This window comes from Oryctolagus cuniculus, chromosome 9 (genome assembly GCF_051225735.1).
Source record: "Oryctolagus cuniculus isolate XC-2025 breed Fujian yellow rabbit chromosome 9, ASM5122573v1, whole genome shotgun sequence".
NCBI classification, from domain to species: domain Eukaryota; kingdom Metazoa; phylum Chordata; class Mammalia; order Lagomorpha; family Leporidae; genus Oryctolagus; species Oryctolagus cuniculus.
The window spans coordinates 83,645,198-83,664,002 of record NC_142875.1 but is presented as its reverse complement, the minus strand read 5'-3'; the positions used below and the strand labels follow the sequence as shown (position 1 = coordinate 83,664,002).

At 55.3% G+C, this 18,805-nt stretch overlaps 2 long non-coding RNA genes across 2 annotated transcripts; both read left to right on the top strand.

Moving 5' to 3' along the window:
* Positions 1-691: 691 nt before the first annotated feature.
* Positions 692-2,415, top strand: LOC149124643 (uncharacterized). The gene is made up of 3 exons (XR_016213350.1): positions 692-922; positions 1,028-1,214; positions 2,099-2,415. It is a non-coding gene; the product is annotated as an uncharacterized LOC149124643 (long non-coding RNA).
* A 1,583-nt stretch (positions 2,416-3,998) lies between these two features.
* LOC108178804 (uncharacterized) lies at positions 3,999-12,046 on the top strand. Its single transcript, XR_007913687.3, has 2 exons — positions 3,999-4,176; positions 11,687-12,046. It is a non-coding gene; the product is annotated as an uncharacterized LOC108178804 (long non-coding RNA).
* Positions 12,047-18,805: the final 6,759 nt, after the last annotated feature.

Below are 18,805 nucleotides of genomic sequence, written 5' to 3'. Positions count from 1 at the left end.
GTGACACATTGGCAGGTGACTGGGTAGGGAGCCAAAGTGGGCCTTGAACCAGGCACTCCCATGTGAATGTGTCTGTCCCAAGTGGGGACTCAATCTACTGCCCAAATGCCCATTGCAACTTCTTTTAGGATAACATTGCCCCAAATATTGTAAGGACAGATATTCATTGTTCTTCTGAAGTTCAAATTTAACAGGGCATCCTGGACCTTCATTTGCTAACGTGACAACCTTAGCCCTGCTGGGAAGGGGTGGGAAGAATTCCCAGCGGCAGGGCCCTTAGGCCACACTCTCCCGCCTCCTGGCCCTGCCGATTTCTGGTCTCCTACTGATCTCTACCCACCTGGACTTGCCAGTGTGCAGCAAGAGAGCACTGTCGCCTGAGTAAGCAGCCCTCTGGTTACCTACTGTTAACACTGGTTACCTAGTGTCTCAATTGGACTCTTGTCACTATATTTAGGACACCTTCTTTCCCCCCTGTCCTTTGGTAGAAGCCATTATCCACCCATCCCCCAACCCGCCCACCCAGTCACCCAGCCAGTGACGAGTACTTATAGAACCGCTTCTAAGAACCAGACACCATGTAGCTAATCTGCAACGTCCTGGGAATGTGAATGTGAAGGATTCATGTGCTGTCTTGGAGCCAGCTTCTCGGGAGCCCTCCAGACTGCAGGAAGCAGCTGTCACGGTCAGCAGAACAGTTCTGATCCCGGCAGCTCTGGACCTGTCCGTGTTGAGCCTGTGTATCACACAGGCCACCTGTTGCCCCAGAACTGCTGCCAACATAGGAGCTGTGCGGTGCAGGGAGGCTGAACGCTAGAAGAGACCATTTTCCTGAGTCAGCTGGGGAAGGCGGACTGTACGAACAATAGATCAGCCACACATGGGATTCCACCAGGAGTTTACTTCTCATTCAGAGGCCATGGTTCGTAAGTCGAGGTGCTAGGCAGGGGGAGGGGTCGACAGGCGGCCTACCTTAGCACAGGCACCCAGGAACTCAGACAGGCAGGGGCTCTGCCGTCTTCCCTAGGTCACTTCCAAAGCTGCCCAGAGGCACGGCCATTCCAGCCAGAAGAGGATGAGAGCCAGCAGCATGCGTAGGGCATTTCTAAGACCAGGTCTGGCAGTGGCCAACGTCATTTCTTCTCTCATTGCACTGGCAAACCATGTGGCCCTCCCAGCTGCAGGAGAGCCCAGGCGAAGCCCCCAGGAAGAAGGTAAGAAAGTTGATTTGAGGAAAAAAGGTGGTGGGGGACGGGGGTGCTGCATTGTGGTGCGGCAGGTTAAGCTGCTGCTTGGGACGCCGGCATCCCAAATTAGAGAGGAAGATGATCCTAGGGCTTGGACCCCTGCCACCCACTTGGGAGACCTGATGGAGTTCTGGGCTCCTGGCTTCATCCTGGTCCAGTCCCAGTCGTTAAGGCCATTTGGGGAGTGAACCATTGAACGAAATATTTCTCTCTCTCTCTCTCTCTCTCTGTGTGTCTCATTCTATCTTTCAAATAAATAAAAATAAAATCTTGTTTTAAAAACAGAGCATGGATTTTGGTTAACTTCTCTGAGTCTCAGCTTGCTCATTTGTGAAGTCCTACGCTGGCGGCCTCTCAAGGCCAATTGGTAAGATCTCTGCTGGGTCTTGCCCCCCGCAGGTCTGCCGGCATCCCCCAAGTACCCCTTCCCTGGGATTGGCCTTGCCCCCACCCCAAGGTTGCCCCGAGGACAGAGGGTAATGGACTTCTCTTCCATGTTTCTCATGTAGTCTGCTTCTGAAATTTCTTTTTAAAATTTTTACTTATTTGAAAGAAACAGAAAGAGAGAGAGAGAGAGAGAGAGAACTCCCATACACTGGTCATTCCTCAAATGCCAGCAATGGCCAGGGAGCCAGGAACTCAGTCCAGGTCTCCCATGTGGGTGGCAGGGACCCAGGCACTTGAGCCATCACCTGTGGTCTCCCAGATTCTAAATTAGCAAGAAGTGGGAATCGGGGTTGGAGATGGCACTGGAGCGCAGGCACGCTGTATGGGATGCAGGTGTTCCGAGCAGCATCTTCAATGCTATGCAGAAACACACTCCCCAGCTTCTGGGTTCTTTCCCTCCTCAGGATTGTCTCTTGGGGCCACTGCCTGTGACACTGGCATCCCATATGAGTCCCAGTTCCAGTCCTGGCTGCTCCACTTCTGATCCAGTTCCTTGCTAATGCACCTGAGAAGACAGCAGAGGATGGCCCAAGGACTTGGGCCTCTGACACCCACATGGGAGACCCTGATGGAGTTCCAGTCTCCTGACTTGAGTCTGGCCCAGCTCTGGTCATTACAGTCATCTGGGGAGTAAACCAGTGGATGGAAGATCTCTCTTTCTCTGTTTCTCCCTGTCTCTCTCTAACTATGTCTTTCAAATAAATACATCTATATCTATCTATATCTATATCTATATCATCTATATCTATATCTATATCTATATCTATATCTATCTATAAACTGGCTCCTGAAATGAAGCCACTGAGTTTCATGGTTTTCGCTCCAGTTATTCATTTGCTAGCTGATTGCTTTGGAACTTGGATGCGTTTCTCCATGAAAGTGGCTGTAAGTGGGGTGGCTCAGCACCCCAGCAGCCCAGCCCCCCAGCTTGCAGCCCCAGGCACCCTGACGGGTGGGCTGGAGCAGATGCTGGCACTTAGATGGTTCCCATGGCAGCATCAGAGAAGGCCACGGAAGGGAGTAGGGGTGGAGTTCAGGGGCCCCAGAGAAGGATGCTTTGTGAGTGGCTGGTTCCCATGGCAACTGCAGGCAGCCTCCCCAGCAGCCAGGAACCCAGTAGCCCAGCTAGGAGCTGTCAGGAAGCTCAGGGTTTGGGAACCTGGAACCACCTGGGGCTGTAACATGGAGCAGCTCGTCTTTCAAGCTGGGGCATTTCTAGTACCAGAGTGCCTTAAACAGCTCTGCTTCCAAACCAGCTTTGCTGGAGCATCTGCATGCCAAATACGGTGTGGGGTGCTGCACCCAGGAAAAGACATAGTCACCAGCTCCTGCCTGGCAGGGTGCCCAGGCTGAAGGGCACACAGAGGGATGGTGCCGGTCTTGCCCCCAGGGAGGAGGAGGACAGGAGGGAGAGTGGGAGGCATTCGGGAGGAGAGGAGTGGTTTGGGCCAAGCAGGGGCCACAGCATATGCAGAGGGTCAGAGAGAGGTGACCAAGCTCTTCTGAGGGGAGGGCAGCGGCACCACCTTCAGATCTTAGGTTCTGTTCTGGGAGGATGTGGGCCTTGGAACTTTCTCAGGGGGAATCAGTTGGGCATTATAACTCCAACAGACCCTTAAATACTGTTTGCTAGGTTAACTAGCCTCAGGTTTCTTGGATTTATGGAAAGGGCCCATGGCCGGGGACATTTGGCCCACATCTCCGCTCCAGACTCCAGCTTCCTGCTAACGTGCACCCTGGGAGGCAGCAGCCATGGCTCAAGTACTTGCATCCCTGCCACTCACGTGGGAGACCTGGGTTGAGTTCCTGGCTTCCAGCTGTGGCCCCAGCCCCACCCCAGCCACTGCAGGCATTTAGGGAGTCAGTCTGCAAATGGGAGCTCTCTTTCTTTGTCTCTCTGCCTCTCAAATAAACAAATAAAATGTAAAAACAAAAAGAAAGGAAGAAAAACTCAAGGATGTTTCTCCATTACTTGACCAATCTGCCCATCCAGCAGTTCTGTCTACACCCTCTAATGATCAGGGTTGTGCTCTGGCCTAGAGGTTAACGCTGAGCCCCTCTGAAGACCAGGAATACTGTCTGTGTTCTCTCAAAGCGTGCGAGAAAGAAAAGCCCTTTTCATCCCCTGTGTATGGAGCTTCCCTGAACGGGATTCCCTGTCTTACCAGTACTTCCTGTGGGGAGGAGTGCTTCTGCCTCCCCCACACAGCCGGCACCCACCCTCTCACCAGGCTCGACTGCCCCACTTGGCCGTGGGTTCTTGAAGTTCATGTCCATCTTTTGAGCCTTAGTTTCCTGTTCTAGGGGAAAAGGGACACCCAAGGCGTGGGATCATAAATGCGACCGCGTGTTGCTTGAAGAGGGACACACTCGGAGAAATGTGTCGGGTGACTTTTTGATCCTGTGACCATGGTTCGTGCACTTTCACAAACCAAGAAGCCCATGGCATCTCTAGGCAATGTAATCTCGAGATACGACCTCGGTGAGTATGTGGTCTGCCACTGACGACAAGGTCATGACGTGCATGATGGTAGCGTGTGTTAAATGCTTTCACACAGGAAGCAAATGATAGTTGCTAAGGGAAGGCATTTCAACAGTCCTAAGATAATGTGGCAAAAGCTTTCTTGAGCTTTTATATAGCATGCCAAGGGCCTAAAGGGGAACATGCCCCCTGCCTTAGCAGCCGGGGAAGTCCTAGAACTGCTACCTATCCTTGCAAGGCTCCGGGGGGGGGGGGGGCTCTCCTACCCCTGCCATGCATGGTGGCCTGTGACTGGCAATTAAGGGGCAGGCGGTACAGCAGGGTGAGAACATTCTGTGCAGCAGGAGCTCTCGAGAACTGACAGTCACAGAGACAGAAAAGCACCCAGCCCCTCAGCTCCAGCCCAGCTCCTGTGGAGGAAGAGCCTGGAGGTGGGAGGCTCTGTGTCAGTGCTATGGAGCACAGAGCCTGCTGACCTACTAGGAAGGTACAGGCATTCCAGAACTCTCAGAAAATTCTGGAACATTCTGGTACATTCTGGAATGCATTCTTTCTGGAGAAGCCAGAGGGCAGGGAGGAGAGCACAGGATTCTGTTTGTGAGGAAGGGATTGGGCAGCTGACTTGTTGGCATGTGAGGTACTCCTCCAAGGAGGACCACAGTGGTCCAGAACCATGTCTGCAGGGGTCTACTGCAGACAGGGAAGCAAACCCCAATGCTGCAGTGCAGCCAGGCCTAACCTGGGGCGTCGCTGTCTCACCCACCACATGCAATGGTAGAGATCTAGATCCTGGGCATGTTCCCCTCTCCAGAGGCGAGTGAGCAGGCAGCTAAGGAAAAAGGGCAGGTCCTGTCTGTGGTCCCGGGAGACCAGAACAAGTGCTCTGTCTCCACTTCTCTGCTACGCCATTTTCTCCCCCTCGCCTTTGCAAGGACCTGAGTGTTGCCACCGGAGTCCCTCCACTCTGGGGGCCACTGGTGAGTGACCCTGACCCTGACCCAAGAGCATTGACAGGCGGAGCTCATCAAGGCTGAACCCCAAAACTTCCCATCACCCAGGTGGCCCTGGTGGCAGCCAAGGTGGCTCTGCATGCTGTCACAGGGCCTTGCTTTCAGGTCCTCAGTGAACACAAGGGTGTTTCATGAACAAACAGAACTGAGAGAGAAATGAAAATATTTTGGTGTTAAAAACTATGTGAAATCCATGCATAGTTTTTTTATAAGTTCTTTGTCAGATATTTTGTAACTATTTTTTAAAAAGATTTATTTATTTATTTATTTGAAAGTCAGAGTTACACAGAGAGAGCAGGAGAGGCAGAGAGATCTTTCATCCACTGGTTCACTCCCCAATTGGCCTCAATGGCTGGAGCTGTGCTGATCGGAAGCCAGGAGCCAGGAGCTTCTTCCAGGTCTCCCACACGGATGCAGGGGCCCAAGGACTTGGGCCACCTTCCACTGTTTTCCAAGGCCATAGCAGAAAGCTGGATTAGAAGTGGAGCAGCCGGGACTCGAACCGATGCCCATACGGGATGCTGGCATTGCAGGCTGCAGTTTTACCCACTACGCTGCATCACTGGCCCCTCCATGCATAGTTTTTGCAGCATATGCACTTCCTATGAACTTGTTGAAGAACTTATAGGGGAAATTCTTAACTAGGACCCCAAATTTTAATCTAAAAATAGGAGCTTGTGTTCTAGGCGGGTACGTGGAGCTGTGTGTGAGCGTGCTGTAGACGCAGGACTCAATCCCGCTCATTTTATATCTAGAGCTTATATAATCGTGGGTGCATTATCTCAGAGCCTCAAGGTATATGCAAAAGGCATTGTCTCTGGGCTGACACTGTGGTGTAGCCGGCAAAGCCACTGCCTGTGACACTGGCATCCCATATGAGTCCCGGCTGCTCTACTTCCCTTCCAGCTCCTTGCTAATGTGCCTGGAAAAGCAGTAGAAGATGGCCCAAGTCCTTGGGCTCCTGCACCCATGTGGGATATGCAAAAGAAACTCCTGGCTCCTGGCTTCAGCATAGCCCAGCCTGGGCCATTGTGACCACTGGGGGAGTGAACCAGCACATGGAAGACCTCTCTTTCTCTCTGTGTCTCCCTCTTTCTCTGCAACTCTGCCTTTCAAATAAATATTTTACAAAAGAAAAAGCCTTATGTCCACCAAGTGCACAGACAGCAAACTCGGTGTGCGTTTTGCAGATGCACTTAGTATCATAACGAGAGGAGGAGGCTCAGTGAGGGCAGGTCCTGGGAAAACACTGGTCTGTTCCGGTGCTCTGACCCCTGCACACTCCCTTCCTGTTGCCCCGGCAAGGCGTCCACTTGTGTGGATCAGGCTGACCTTGGCACACACCGGTGGGACACTGGGGTCAGCGGCTGGGGTGCTGAGTCTCCACGCTGGGCAAGGAGGCCAGGGAACGGTGCCCACCCCCGCCTCCAGGGGCCCCTTCGAGAGCCAGGCAGGGCTTCTGGATCTCATTACGCCACCCTGCCTGCAGCCTGGACGCCGGGTGCAGCGCCGGGGCCTGGTTTCCATCACTCGGCTGTTGACTCGGCCTGCAGCTGTCATCTCAAGGCGCATTCCAGGTTCGTGGTGTAAGAGGAAGGCGTGCCTTTGTCTACAGCCGGGGAGCCAGTCCGGATTGAGTGTCCGATGGTCCTCCCAGGCTTGCCCGGCTCTTCCTCCTCCACCTGCGTCCTGTCATGCAGCTCTGATTCCAGGGGCAGGCCAGAAGGATTCTTGGAGGGCACAGGCTCCGCCCACTCCCCTCCCCCCACCCCCAGTCTGCCTTAGATCTGCCTAAGAGCTAAGAAGTGGCCAGATGAATGCGCTGTGTGATTTGTTCTGGGCTCCCCAGGGAGTCCTTGGGCTCCACATCTTTATTGGAAACACCCAATAAACCACTGGCCTCAAAGCTCCCTGTTGTTTTAGTGCACGCCTTAAATGCAGTCTCCTTCAGGCGGTCAAGGTACCTTTGACCAAACTGCCACTTGTAGTCTCACACCGGATGTAGCTCCCAAGCCCCCAGCCCGTGCTAACAGAGCCAGTGGGGACCAGAGGAGGCTCCCACCTGCTCTTCACATGCAGGGGGTGATTTCTGGGTGCACTCACTCGCTCATTCTCCTCTGTTCATGAACATGAACCTGGGCTCATCCATCATCAGGGATGCAGGACCAATTGCACACACACTGAGCTCCCACTCACTTGCCCACGCGAGACTTTCCAGGCAACAGCCTGGGCAGGGGTACCCCGGGGGCAAAAGGACAGTGTGCATCTGGGTCAGAACCAGCCTAGGCAGCTCTCCGATAGTCAGAGGCAGAGGGAGATCGCCTGACCAGAGAGCCAGAATGTTCAGGTGTCTGTGTTAAGTAGCACCCTAAGAAAAAAATGCATATTTCAGCTACAGCGATGCCCTGTTGTGCAGGCCGCTGGCCAGGGGCATTGGTGACTCATGATCGGAGGGCGCCTTAGTGGCTGAGCTTAGCAGAGCTCAGGGACGTGACATGGACAAGCACTGGCTGCAGAGGCCAGCGCTAAACAAGTCAGGGCTGGCTCCTGGTGCGCAGGAATCTGGGGTCAATTAGGGATCAATGGTGCCAGAGGATTTAAAACAATTGCAACCAGCAGGGCAGCTCTGGTTGTATCAACAGCGGAATGCAGAATGCACAGAAACAATCGTACCAGTCCTAAACTGAATCAGCGTTCCACCCTCCACAAGGCCCCTGTCTCAAAAAGCAGGCTTGCTCACAGCCAGGTTGAACCGCTAGGGACAGCAATGACCTGCTCTGTCGCTTATTCTTAGACGCGGACGTCAAAATCACAGTCCCTAGGGGATATGTCTATGATGTCTGGTGAATGATGGAATCTAATCTAATCTGATCTCATTCCACTTTTCCCTTCTCCGGTGCAGGTTTCCATAATTCTTTTTTTTTTTTTTTTTTTTTTTTTGACAGGCAGAGTGGACAGTGAGAGAGAGAGATAGAGAGAAAGGTCTTCCTTTGCCGTTGGTTCACCCTCCAATGGCTGCCGCGGCCGGCGTGCTGCGCACTGATCCGATGGCAGGAGCCAGGTACTTATCCTGGTCTCCCATGGGGTGCAGGGCCCAAGCACTTGGGCCATCCTCCACTGCACTCCCTGACCACAGCAGAGAGCTGGCCTGGAAGAGGGGCAACCGGGACAGAATCCGGCGCCCTGACCGGGACTAGAACCCGGTGTGCCAGCGCCGCAAGGCAGAGGATTAGCCTAGTGAGCCGCGGCGCCGGCATCCATAATTCTTTGACTGGCAAGAATGATAGGCCATTTCTGTGGCTGTGCCTGCCCGACGCAATGCTCACTGGATGGAAAGGCTGGATTTTTAACTGCAGACAATCCATGACTGCAGGGCATCCAGCAGGGGGCGTTGCAGGGAGGGAGTGGAGAGCCACTCAGGGGCTGGAGGGGTAAGCGGGGACTCCTGGTGCTATGGTTTGCATGTAAGTTTGGGTGTTTTCCAGAGGCCCACATGCAAAAGGCTTGGTTCTTAAAGTCTCGCATTAACGGTAAATGGATTCAGCATGCCGACTTCATCCAGTTACGGCATCGGAAGGTGGGGCCTTTAGGGACTGATTGCATGGATGAGGTTGCTGGAATGCTGGAATCATGGCTGCTTTATAGGGAGAGACGGTGCAGACCTGAACGGCCCGTGTGTCTCTGCCTCTCTGCTCCCTGGCTCGCCACGGCCCCTTCCTTGCACGCAAGCTCCACCATTGCCATTCTCCAGCCCTGCCAGGTGGCCCTCTAGATCTTGGACTGTGAACCTCTAAAAACACGAGTTAAAAAACACCTCCATCTTCCATAAGTTGGTGTCTCAGGTATTTTGTTATACATTTGCCCACCAGGAATCAGAGACCGCTGGAGGCAGGGACCCAGAAATTCAAGCAAAACCACCCAGGAGAATGACGGAACCCTGCTAGGTCTCTCATACCCTTCAGCTACCTTCCTGGCTCAGAATGAGTCCCGGTTGCTCCACCTCGTCCCTGTCTTGGATAGAGGTGCCTTGGTCCTGTGACAGCAGCCTTGGGGTCTGAATCGGGGCTGCCACCCCCTCCATCCCTCCACCTCTCTGCATTGTACCCAGAGGGAACACACCTGGCCCAGCCTAGGCAACCAGGGCCCTTCCCTGAGATTCACCTGAAACACAGCGGCTGAGGAAGAGGTGTTCCTTTTGGAAGACGGGGAAGAACCTAGAAGCCCCTGGTGGCAGTGTTGCTTCCCTCCTGGGGAAAAAGTTCACCTGCCTTTTGGCCGGAATGAAGCCAAAATGCAAAGAGAAGCAAATGGCAAGGAGAGCCAGAAGGTCCTGTCCGAGTTGGAATTGAGTGGTTCAAATGCTGGGGGACTCTCGCCTTTCTTGGGCCATATGAGCTCCTGTGGTTGCTGTATTTCGTATCCAAGTTCATGTTGTGGTCCCTGATGTTACACTTGCTAATAGCTTCTTAGCATTGTACATATGTCACGTTGCTGTTGTCTATGGTGCACAATTGTGGGCAGCCAAGCACTCATTCATTCTGGAAGCTCTCAGCATGGGACTTGGTTTGGGAGACCAGCCTAGAAGACAGTGAGTATGACAGCAGCCGGAGACTCTGAAGCCAAGTTCTGTAAGGCTTAGGAGACAGACACGCGGGCTTCTTACCAGCAGTTTGTTACCGACTCACTTATAAAGCAGGAGCAAGAAAGGGTTCTTTGAATATGCACATTTGATATGTAGCAGGGAAGGTCAAAGCAGCAAGCAAAGGTCAACCTGAGATGATGTTGAGACCTTGGTGACCACTGGGGTTGGTTGTCTCCGTGGAGGGTGACAACCATTAATCTCCACCTGCAATGAAGAGTATGCAGGTAGGGATCTGGATGGAAGATTTCCCTGTTCTTTCTAATCCATCCTCCAAAGCTCAGCTCAGCTCAACACGTGAGAACTCAGCTGTGCCAGGCTGACGCAGGCAGGTAAGTCCTAGCCTCCCAGACAGACCCATCACTGTCCAGGCTGTTCCCAAATCCTTTAGCAGGTGCTCCGTCTCCCCGCCCCGAGGCCCTCCGTCTCAGTCCGTTCTGTGTTCTCTAACAGAGCACCACAGACTGGGGAGCTGGTAAAGAGAACTTCTTCTTTCGCAGTTCTGGAGCCTGAACAGGTTTAGGGATCTGGCTCTGGTGCAGGCTTTCTTGTTGCATCAGCCATGGCAGAAGGCAGAAGGGCAAGGGAGCCCGTGTGAGAGAACAAGAGAGCAAGAGGCCGCTGAGCTTGCTTGCACAGCCGGTCTGCTCCGTCAGTCACAGCACCGATCTCTCCACGAGGGCAGGGCTGTCTTGGGAGGTCGGCCTCCCCTGCCAGCAATGATGCATTCGGGGTTAAGTTTCCAACGCTTGCCCTTTGTCGGACACGTCTGGTCTACACCACCGTCAGAATAAAGTCAACGGGAAGCAGCTCAGGGGCCCCTGCAGGAGCTCTGCGTTCCCCTTCCTCAATCCGCCCCCTGCTGTGAGGACCAGCCACCCACACTGACCATCTCCTCCACTCCTTGCCCCCACTGACACGCCACCCCTCTGCTAAGTCTCCACCAATCCCCCTCTTGTAGATCTTAAATCACACACACACACACACACACACACACATCTTTCCAGTGGCATTTCTATAATATTTGCCTTTAAACCTAGCAGCTTCCCGGGTGGGTTTAAACCACAGCTCATCACCCATCTGGTTGTGCCCGTCTATACTGCTTCCTCCTGGGGTCTGCCAGCAAGTGTGCCATGTGTGGATTGCCCCCAAAGTGGCAGCAAGGGCAAGGGGACCCAAGGTGCAGACTTGCGACTCAGCTGTGAGATCTTGGGAGGCTGCCGCACGCCCAGTCCTGGTCAGGCTGCTTGGGGCTCTGCTCCACCTGCCTGAAGCTGCTCCCCCCACCCCCTCCCCAACCCTGGCCTTGTGTGCCTGGTGGCCTCTGCTGTCAGAGAGGCTGACCTCATCAGGGGGCGCTCCTGTCACCTCTGCTCCCGCCTGTCTTCCTCTGAACTCTTCCAGTCCTCTGCAGACCCCTTGTCTCCTGAGCTGTCACCTGTCCTTGCGGAGACTCGGTTCCCCCGCCCAGCCAGCAGCTCCCGAGGTCAGAAAGGCCACTCAGTTCATCTGGGCCCCCCTGCTGCCACTGGGAGACATGGCAGGTGGCCAGGACTTCCTTCCGGAGTCTGTGTGTGTGTGTGTGTGTGTGTGGCTGTGGCGGTGCAGGGCTGCCTTCCTCTCTCAATGCCCGCCCCAGGAGCTGCGGGACTCCGAGAGTGGCACTTAACCTCTCAGCGCCGTTCTTTCTTGGTGACCATAATCGTCCCTGCTCTGGCTGTGGTAAGGATTAAAAGGCTCAATCTATGCGAAGTTCCCAGCCCAGCGCCTGGAGCTTAGCAGACATGCAAGAAGCGTGCCAAGTGCCTTCTGCCCAGAGGAAGCTTTACTTACCTTTGCTTTCTGTTTGTCCCGATTCAAGGGGTTGTTTCCTAGACAGTCAACAGACACGGCATTCTGCTACCTCTCCGTCGCCAGTATCCGGCGGACTCCCGGCGCTGGCATAAACACCATCTCTGGAAGCCGGCACACTTTGGCAAGGGCTGGCTTGTTGCTCCCTGGCTCCTGGAACACTGGGATCCCTGAAGGCAACCACAAGAAGTGTGCTTAAATATCTACTGTGCTCGCAGTCACTCCGGCATGATCGCGCTCAGAAGCCAACCAGAGAAGCAAGACAGCTCCCTGCTTGGCGGAGCGGATGTCGTGACGTCTCATCCATAGCCTGGGTGACCTGTTGCTTTAAAATAAAAAATTAACGGTGGTGATGTCCACTCAAACCCAACAACAGGTGTCAGGCATGCTGGGTTCTGGTAATCTGAACAGCTTCCTGGCACCGCTTTCCCAGGAGTCCTAGGTTCCCAGTGTGGATTCTGGGTGCCAAAGATTGAGGCAGGCAGGGTGGGATGCGGAGCAGATTTGTTCCAGCAAAGCCGAGCACCTGGCCAGAGCCTTATCTACCAATGTTAACCACGGACATTAAGTTATTAGTATTGCTTCTGTTGTGCAGATAAGAAAGCCCCAGGCTGCGGGCAGCGGGCAGCATGGAGGAGGTAAGCCAATGGACCCGAAGGCACACAGCTGTAGGAGCGGGGCCAAGATCTGGTTCCTGGCCCCCTGCCTCTGACAGCAGAGAACCAAGACTGACAGGAGAAAGTTCCAGCGTCCTTTTGCAGGGCTCCCTAAGGAGAGGGGTCCCACAGGGGTACAGCAGTGGCCCGTTCCACAATTGGAGGTTGGGAATTCCTCTTGACCCTGGGGCTTCCCTGTATAGCTCTTGCATTGAAGAGGGAGGGCTCACGATGGCGCCTGGCCAGGGCTGTGAATGGGACAGGGTGAGACACCCAGCGGCACTCGGGCAGCCCTAGGAGGCCAGGCCCTCTCCAGGGTGGCTGAAACCCACACCCTGGGGGGCTTTTGGAGGGATTCTGCTCACTCTCCCGCTCTCTGCTCGCTCTCTCTGATCTTCCCCAGGAACACCCAGGTAAGAGCAGCAGCCAGGCTCCTGGGAGGTGTCAGAGTTGGGGGGGGGGTAGTGGCAGCCACAGACTGCTGATGTCTTCATGGGGAGGCTGCCCTGGAGGGCCCTGCAGCCTCTGTGAAGTCCTCCCTCCTCCCAGGACCAGGATTCCCACACTGGAAAGGAAATCTGAGCTGACCTTGGGTGAAGGGCTTCTTTGCCCACTCCCACCTCTGCACCCCCACCCCACATCAGTAGACACTTAAAAAAAAAAAAAAAAGATGTATTCATTTATTTGACTGAGTTACAGAGAGAGAGAGAGACAGAGAGAGATCTTCCACCCACTGGTTCATTCCCTAGATGGTCACAACAGCCAGGGCTTGGCCAGACCGAAGCCAGGAACCAGGAGCTTCTTCTGGGTCTCGCACACAGCTGCAGGGGCCCAAACACTTCGGCCATCTTCTACTGCTTTCCCAGGCCATTAGCAGGGAGCTGGATCAGAAGTGCAGCAGCTGGGACTCGAACCAGCGCCCATATGGGACACCAGGCACTGGCATTACCCACTAAGCCTCCGCGCCGGCCCATTGGCCAGTCCTGTGTCCTTGAAGCTGGGTTGGTGCCGCTGGCGGTGGTGGTGGGGGAGTCTGCCCTTCTAAACAAGTTCTCCTTCCCTGGGTGACTTTGGAAACTGCTGCCCTTGCCACCTCCCTGGCTTTGCCCTGGCTACAACAGCACTTGCCACAGTCAGCTGGCTGGGCTCACTGTTCCTGCATTCAGAGCCATGGCCTGGGCTGGCAGTGTGAGGGGCAGGCCAGTGCTCGGAGCCCACCGGCGCCCTGATGCTCTGTGGTATTGGAAGAGTTAATGGTCTCCCTGGAAGCTGGGATTCCAAGGAGTAATTGGAGCCCTGGGAAAGCAAGGCCCTGAGGTTGCTGGGGTGGGGTGGGGCTGTGAGCCTGGTCCTGGGGGGCTCTCACCTTGGCCCTGATGCACGCTCTGCAATGGACCCTAGAGGTGTCCACGGCGCAGACGAAGCCCACGTGTGTAGCAGGCATCCGTGTGCATCCCCACATTTTGTGCATGTTCTGAAAAGGACAAATAATAGCAATAATAGAGTGGGGCCGTGATTAAAACAGGAGCAATGGGACAGGCAAGAGGCAGCAGTGACTTGTCAACCCCCCCCCCCCCCCCCCGAGTGTAGACTCTCACAGCTTTCTTGACTTTTTCAGGGTTGTAACTGCCTGGGTGACTAAAACAAGACTCTATGAGGCCCTTTCCTTATGAGGGGGAAAAATGACTTACGGAGTTTAGGGCTTTGTCAACAGAGTAAAGAGAGTGGAAAGCGCTTCCCCCACTCCTCACCTCCTACCCCAGGCCTGAGGATTCCTGGATTCCTGGGCAGGAAGGGAGGCGGCATGGGACAGGAAATGCTTCCAGCCTCCTGGGGGCGCTCCTCAATATCCGCGCTGTTGGCTTGCGGAGCAAGGTGCTGGGATGCGTGGGCGCCCACAAATGCTGACAATGCAGCCAGTGGGAGAGCCTGAGAGACAGCGGCCGGCGGCAAGGGGATGTGTCTGCTGGGGCACAGACACCCCTGGCGGGTGACATTTGCACATACAAACATGTATTCTAAGAAAAATGTGTGTCTTTTTTGGCAAGTCCCGTTTTCAACACGACTTAGAAAAATCGGTTTTTCTTCTCTCTTTTTCCTGCCTGAACCGGCAGCTTAATTATCCTCTCTTTGGGCCTGGCCAATCATATAAAATCCTTGGAAATTTAAACACCCTCCCAGGACCAACATTCCAAAGGAGGCGGGAGGTGCGGGCTAGCAGGGGCTCCAGAAACAGTCTTCGTTAGGTTTTACTGCTCCTGGAAATAAGCAGAGCCCCTGGGCGGAGGGGTGCGGTGGACTGGGAGGGGAAGCATTTCCTCTGCTCTCTTAGGGAAGCTGGCCTGTCCTGTGCCTTGCGCCCCCTCAGAGCTGCCCTCCCTCGGGGACCAGGCTGGATCTGGGCAGGCCCCCTTGGGGGACCACAGCCCCAGGGGAGCAAAGCCCTGGTGTGTGCTAGGAGACCAGCGCCGCGACCCAGGGACTTGGTCCCTCCATTTCCCCCAGCATCTTGGTCTGGCTGCTTTAACTCGCGCATCCATCCCACAGATACCACTGAGCACCACTGAGCGCCTACTAGCTCCAGATTTTAGGGTGGGTCTTTGAGATTCAAGATCTGAAGACTGCAAAAGTGTCTCTATACTTGTAGTAGCAACAGGAGCCAAACCCATCCCTGTGGGGAGATAGTTTTTGAATCACCCTTGCCTGCCTTTCTATTTATTTCATGATTAATAAAAAAGATTTATTTATTTATTTCAAAGGCAGAGTGACAGAGTCTCTCTCTCTCTCTCTCTCTCTCTCTCTCACACACACACACACACACACACAATCTTTCATCCACTGGTTCACTCCCCAAATGGCCACAACAACCAGGGCTGGGCCAGGCTGAAGCCAGGAGCCAGCAACTCCACCCGGGGCTCCCACATGGGTGACAGGGACCCGAGCACTGGGCCCATGGTCTGCTGCTTTCCCAGGTGTATTAGCAGGAAACTGTCAGGAGCAGGACAGCTGGGGCTGGCAGTGGCACTCCAACATGGGTCGCGTGCCAGGGTAGCAAGAGGTGGCTTAGCCCACTGCCCCACTACCTGATGTTTTTGAAACAGCCAGGCTGGTGAAATGGCTGGTTTGTGACACTTGTCAGAAAAATGTTTAAAGACCTTTTCCAAACCAGCCACCTCAGTTCCCTGAGAAATTAAAATGCGCTGTCTGAAACTCATAAGTCAGGAAAGCAAGGCTTTGCGTACTACGTGTGATTCAGAAAAGTCTAGAACACGCTGGGCGAGGCATGCAAGTCAAAGGGTGACCAAAACTAAGGCGCAGAGTACACTGGCAAAGGTGCCCACAGATCTGGCCGGGAACTGGAAAATTCCTCTTCCTGGAAAAGCTTCGCGGTCACAAACACTCCTGTGCCCTACATCCCACGCGAGGCCAGAGCCGGGTCTGCATGGATTCTTGCTGTCTCTTGTGCACGCTCTTCACTGTTCCTGGAAGGATTTAAGGTCGTTTACCAAGGACACGGACACAAAACATTAAGTCAAATCTTTTTTTTTTTTTTTTTGACAGGCAGAGTTAGACAGTGAGAGAGAGAGAGACAGAGAGAAAGGTCTTCCCTCCTTTGGTTCACCCCTCAAATGGCCACTACGGCTGGGCTGGTGCGCTGCGCCGATCCAAAGCCAGGAGCCAGGTGCTTCTCCTGGTCTCCCATGCAGGTGCAGGGCCCAAGCACTTGGGCCATCCTCCACTGCCTTCCTGATCCGCAGCAGAGAGCTGGCCTGGAAGAGGGACAACCAGGACAGAATCCGGCGCCCCAACCGGGACTGGAACCCGGAGTACCGGCACCGCAGGCGGAGGATTAGCCTAGTGAGCTGCGGCGCCCGCCCTAAGTCAAATCTTAAAACCAGAAGCAGAGGAAAAGCAGAGAAGCCAAGGGAGCCAGCGGTGAGGGTGAGGGGAAAGTGCACCGTGCTGGTTTATGGATTTCTCAGTCAGGCCCGCTCTGGGAGGTCACAGGGCAGGGCAAGCGGATGTGTGTTTAACATAAAAGCAGATCAATCGCTAAGAGATCATTGTTTTTGGAGCCCAGGAAAGAGAGGCGTTTTTCCTGCGGGTCCTTCCCTACCGTCCCTGTAATGCGCTAAAGCCATAACCTTAACAGCATCCTGTACCCGACGTTCAGAGGCTGGGGCCGTGGGTCCTGCTTATGACCTGGAGCCCTCTTTCCTTGGCGCTCAGCCTGGTCCTGAGTCCCCCGCAGCCCTGGACACACACACTCCTCCAGGCAGCTCCACTTTGTCCAGTGCTCTCAGACTGGGCCCTCCAAAGTGACCACAGAGAAGGCAGCGGCAGCGTGTGCGGATGAGGGCAAGGTGCCCTGAGCATCCCGCATGCCCTACATACGCCAGCCCCCGGCGTTAGCACGCCTCTGGGCAGGGGCCGCCTCCGCAGGATCCAAGCAAACTCGCACGGAAGCCAGCGCCCAGCCAGGGCGGCGTGCAACAGTACCCACTCTCCGTTCCATCCTTGCCATGTTTTCTCACTCGGGGTGCATGAGACGCGTGTAATCGATGTCGTGTGGTAGCTTCATCCTGTGTGAGGATAGAGGAGTCTTTCCTTTCCGTCCAAGCCCAGCGCTCTTCCTCGCCACCAGGGCGATGCGGGAGCAGCCTTCTCCTTAAAGGGCAATTAAAAGCCCAGCTGGGCGGCGCAGGGCCGCGCGCGCGCTGCGGAGAAGGCAGGGCGCACGCGCCATCTAGTGGCCGCTCTCGGAACGGCCGCGCGCCGCGCAGTCCCAGGCTCCCGCACCGGGGGTGGCAGGTGTCGCCCGCGGGCGTGGAGGCTCTGCAGGTGGAGGCTGGAGCTCGCCATCCCTCCCGACAGCTTGAGTGAGCCTCTGCGTGAGGGTGACTGACAGGGTGGCTGGGCTGACGGGGATGTCCCTGCCGCAAACCCCTCGTCCAGGGCGATCTTGTCTCCTCTGCTTCTAAGCCGGGGACGCCCCTTCCAGCCTGGCTGCCCTTGGAGTTTCTCCTGCTCTGTGCCGGGCCAGTCGCTATCAGCCTAATTTCAGCAGGACTCCCCTGGGTAACTCAGGGGAGGACCCCCTAATATTTCAACATGATTATGAATTTAACAGATTTGTGCTAGACAGCCCGGAAACCTACTCCACCCACCACCACCATATCCATAAGAAAGCTGAGTCCAGGTTCTCAGCCCCATCACCAAGGCACCTGCGATCCTTGTACCTCAAGTCTCTTGCAGTGTGCCCCTGTGGCTGTCTCCTGCCAAGTGGGGTTCAGGACTTAGCAGCTGCCAGGGGAGACTTCCCGGGCTGAGGGCTGGCAAGTCGTGGCTTGGCTCACGTGGGGCCACCTGTTGCATTAGGAGCTGCCTGGGCAGGTCTGATGGCCAGCGAGGAGACCCTGCCAGCAGCTGTGGCCACTGCCCAGGCGGGGAGTACCTCCTTCCCAAAGGACTGCAGGCGGAGCCCTCAGAGCCCCTCAGAGGAAGCCTCCCCACCGAAGCACGGCTGTACTCTTCTTCTTCTTCTTCTTCTTCTTCTTTTTTGGTTTAAACATTTTAATTTCTATTGGAAAGGGGGAGGGGAGATAGAGAGAGAGAGAGAGAGGGAACTTTCATCCACTGGCTCACTCCCCAAATGCCTGCAACAACCAATGCTAGGTCTGACCAAAGCCAGGAGCCCGGAGCTGCTTCTGGGTCTCCCCTGGGGGTGGCAGAGCCCTCACGTGCTGCCTCGTGTGGTGCACATTAGCAGGGAGCTGGACTCAGAGTGGAGCCGGGACTTGAACCCAGGCACTCCCAGGGGGGCTGCAGGCATAGCAACCAGTGTCCTAACTGCTAGGCTAACCCCTACCCGGGACTCTGTTGTTCTGGTAGAGCTCAGGCTGGCATCTGAGCAAGGCAGAGGCCAAGGGCCTGGCCTGTCTGCCCACTGCCAGGCTGGCTGGCTCCTCCCCTGCCCCTTCCACGGGACTTCCTCAGTCACAGACCCCCGGGACCCCCAAGTGCAGCACAGAGCCTTTATGGGGGACCTAGCCTCACAAGCTGACTCATCCATGGCAGGCACCATCCTCGACGTGTTGGGATCCGGAACCCATTTTTCAAAGGTGATAGACGAGGGGCAGGCTCCTCCCAGGACTTAACACGTGCACAGTGTCGGCAGGTGCAGGGCCAACGGGCGCTGAGCGGCAGAGGCCACACCAGAGCTTCCTGCACTGGAAGCTTCTTCCCCCATTTCTCCTTGGATCCCAACCCACAGCCCAGCCTGCCTTGCACTCAGAGATTCTGTGAGCAAACCTTGGGAGCAGTGTGCCAAGGGCTGTGTGAGGCCCAGTCAGCCCTCCCAGGGCCCCCGACACAATGGCGGCATCAGGGGACAGAGCCAGCTGTGCCCCGGGGGGTGGCCAGTGGCATGGACGGCAGGGCTGGGGCTCAGTCTTGCAAATGACAGAGGCTGG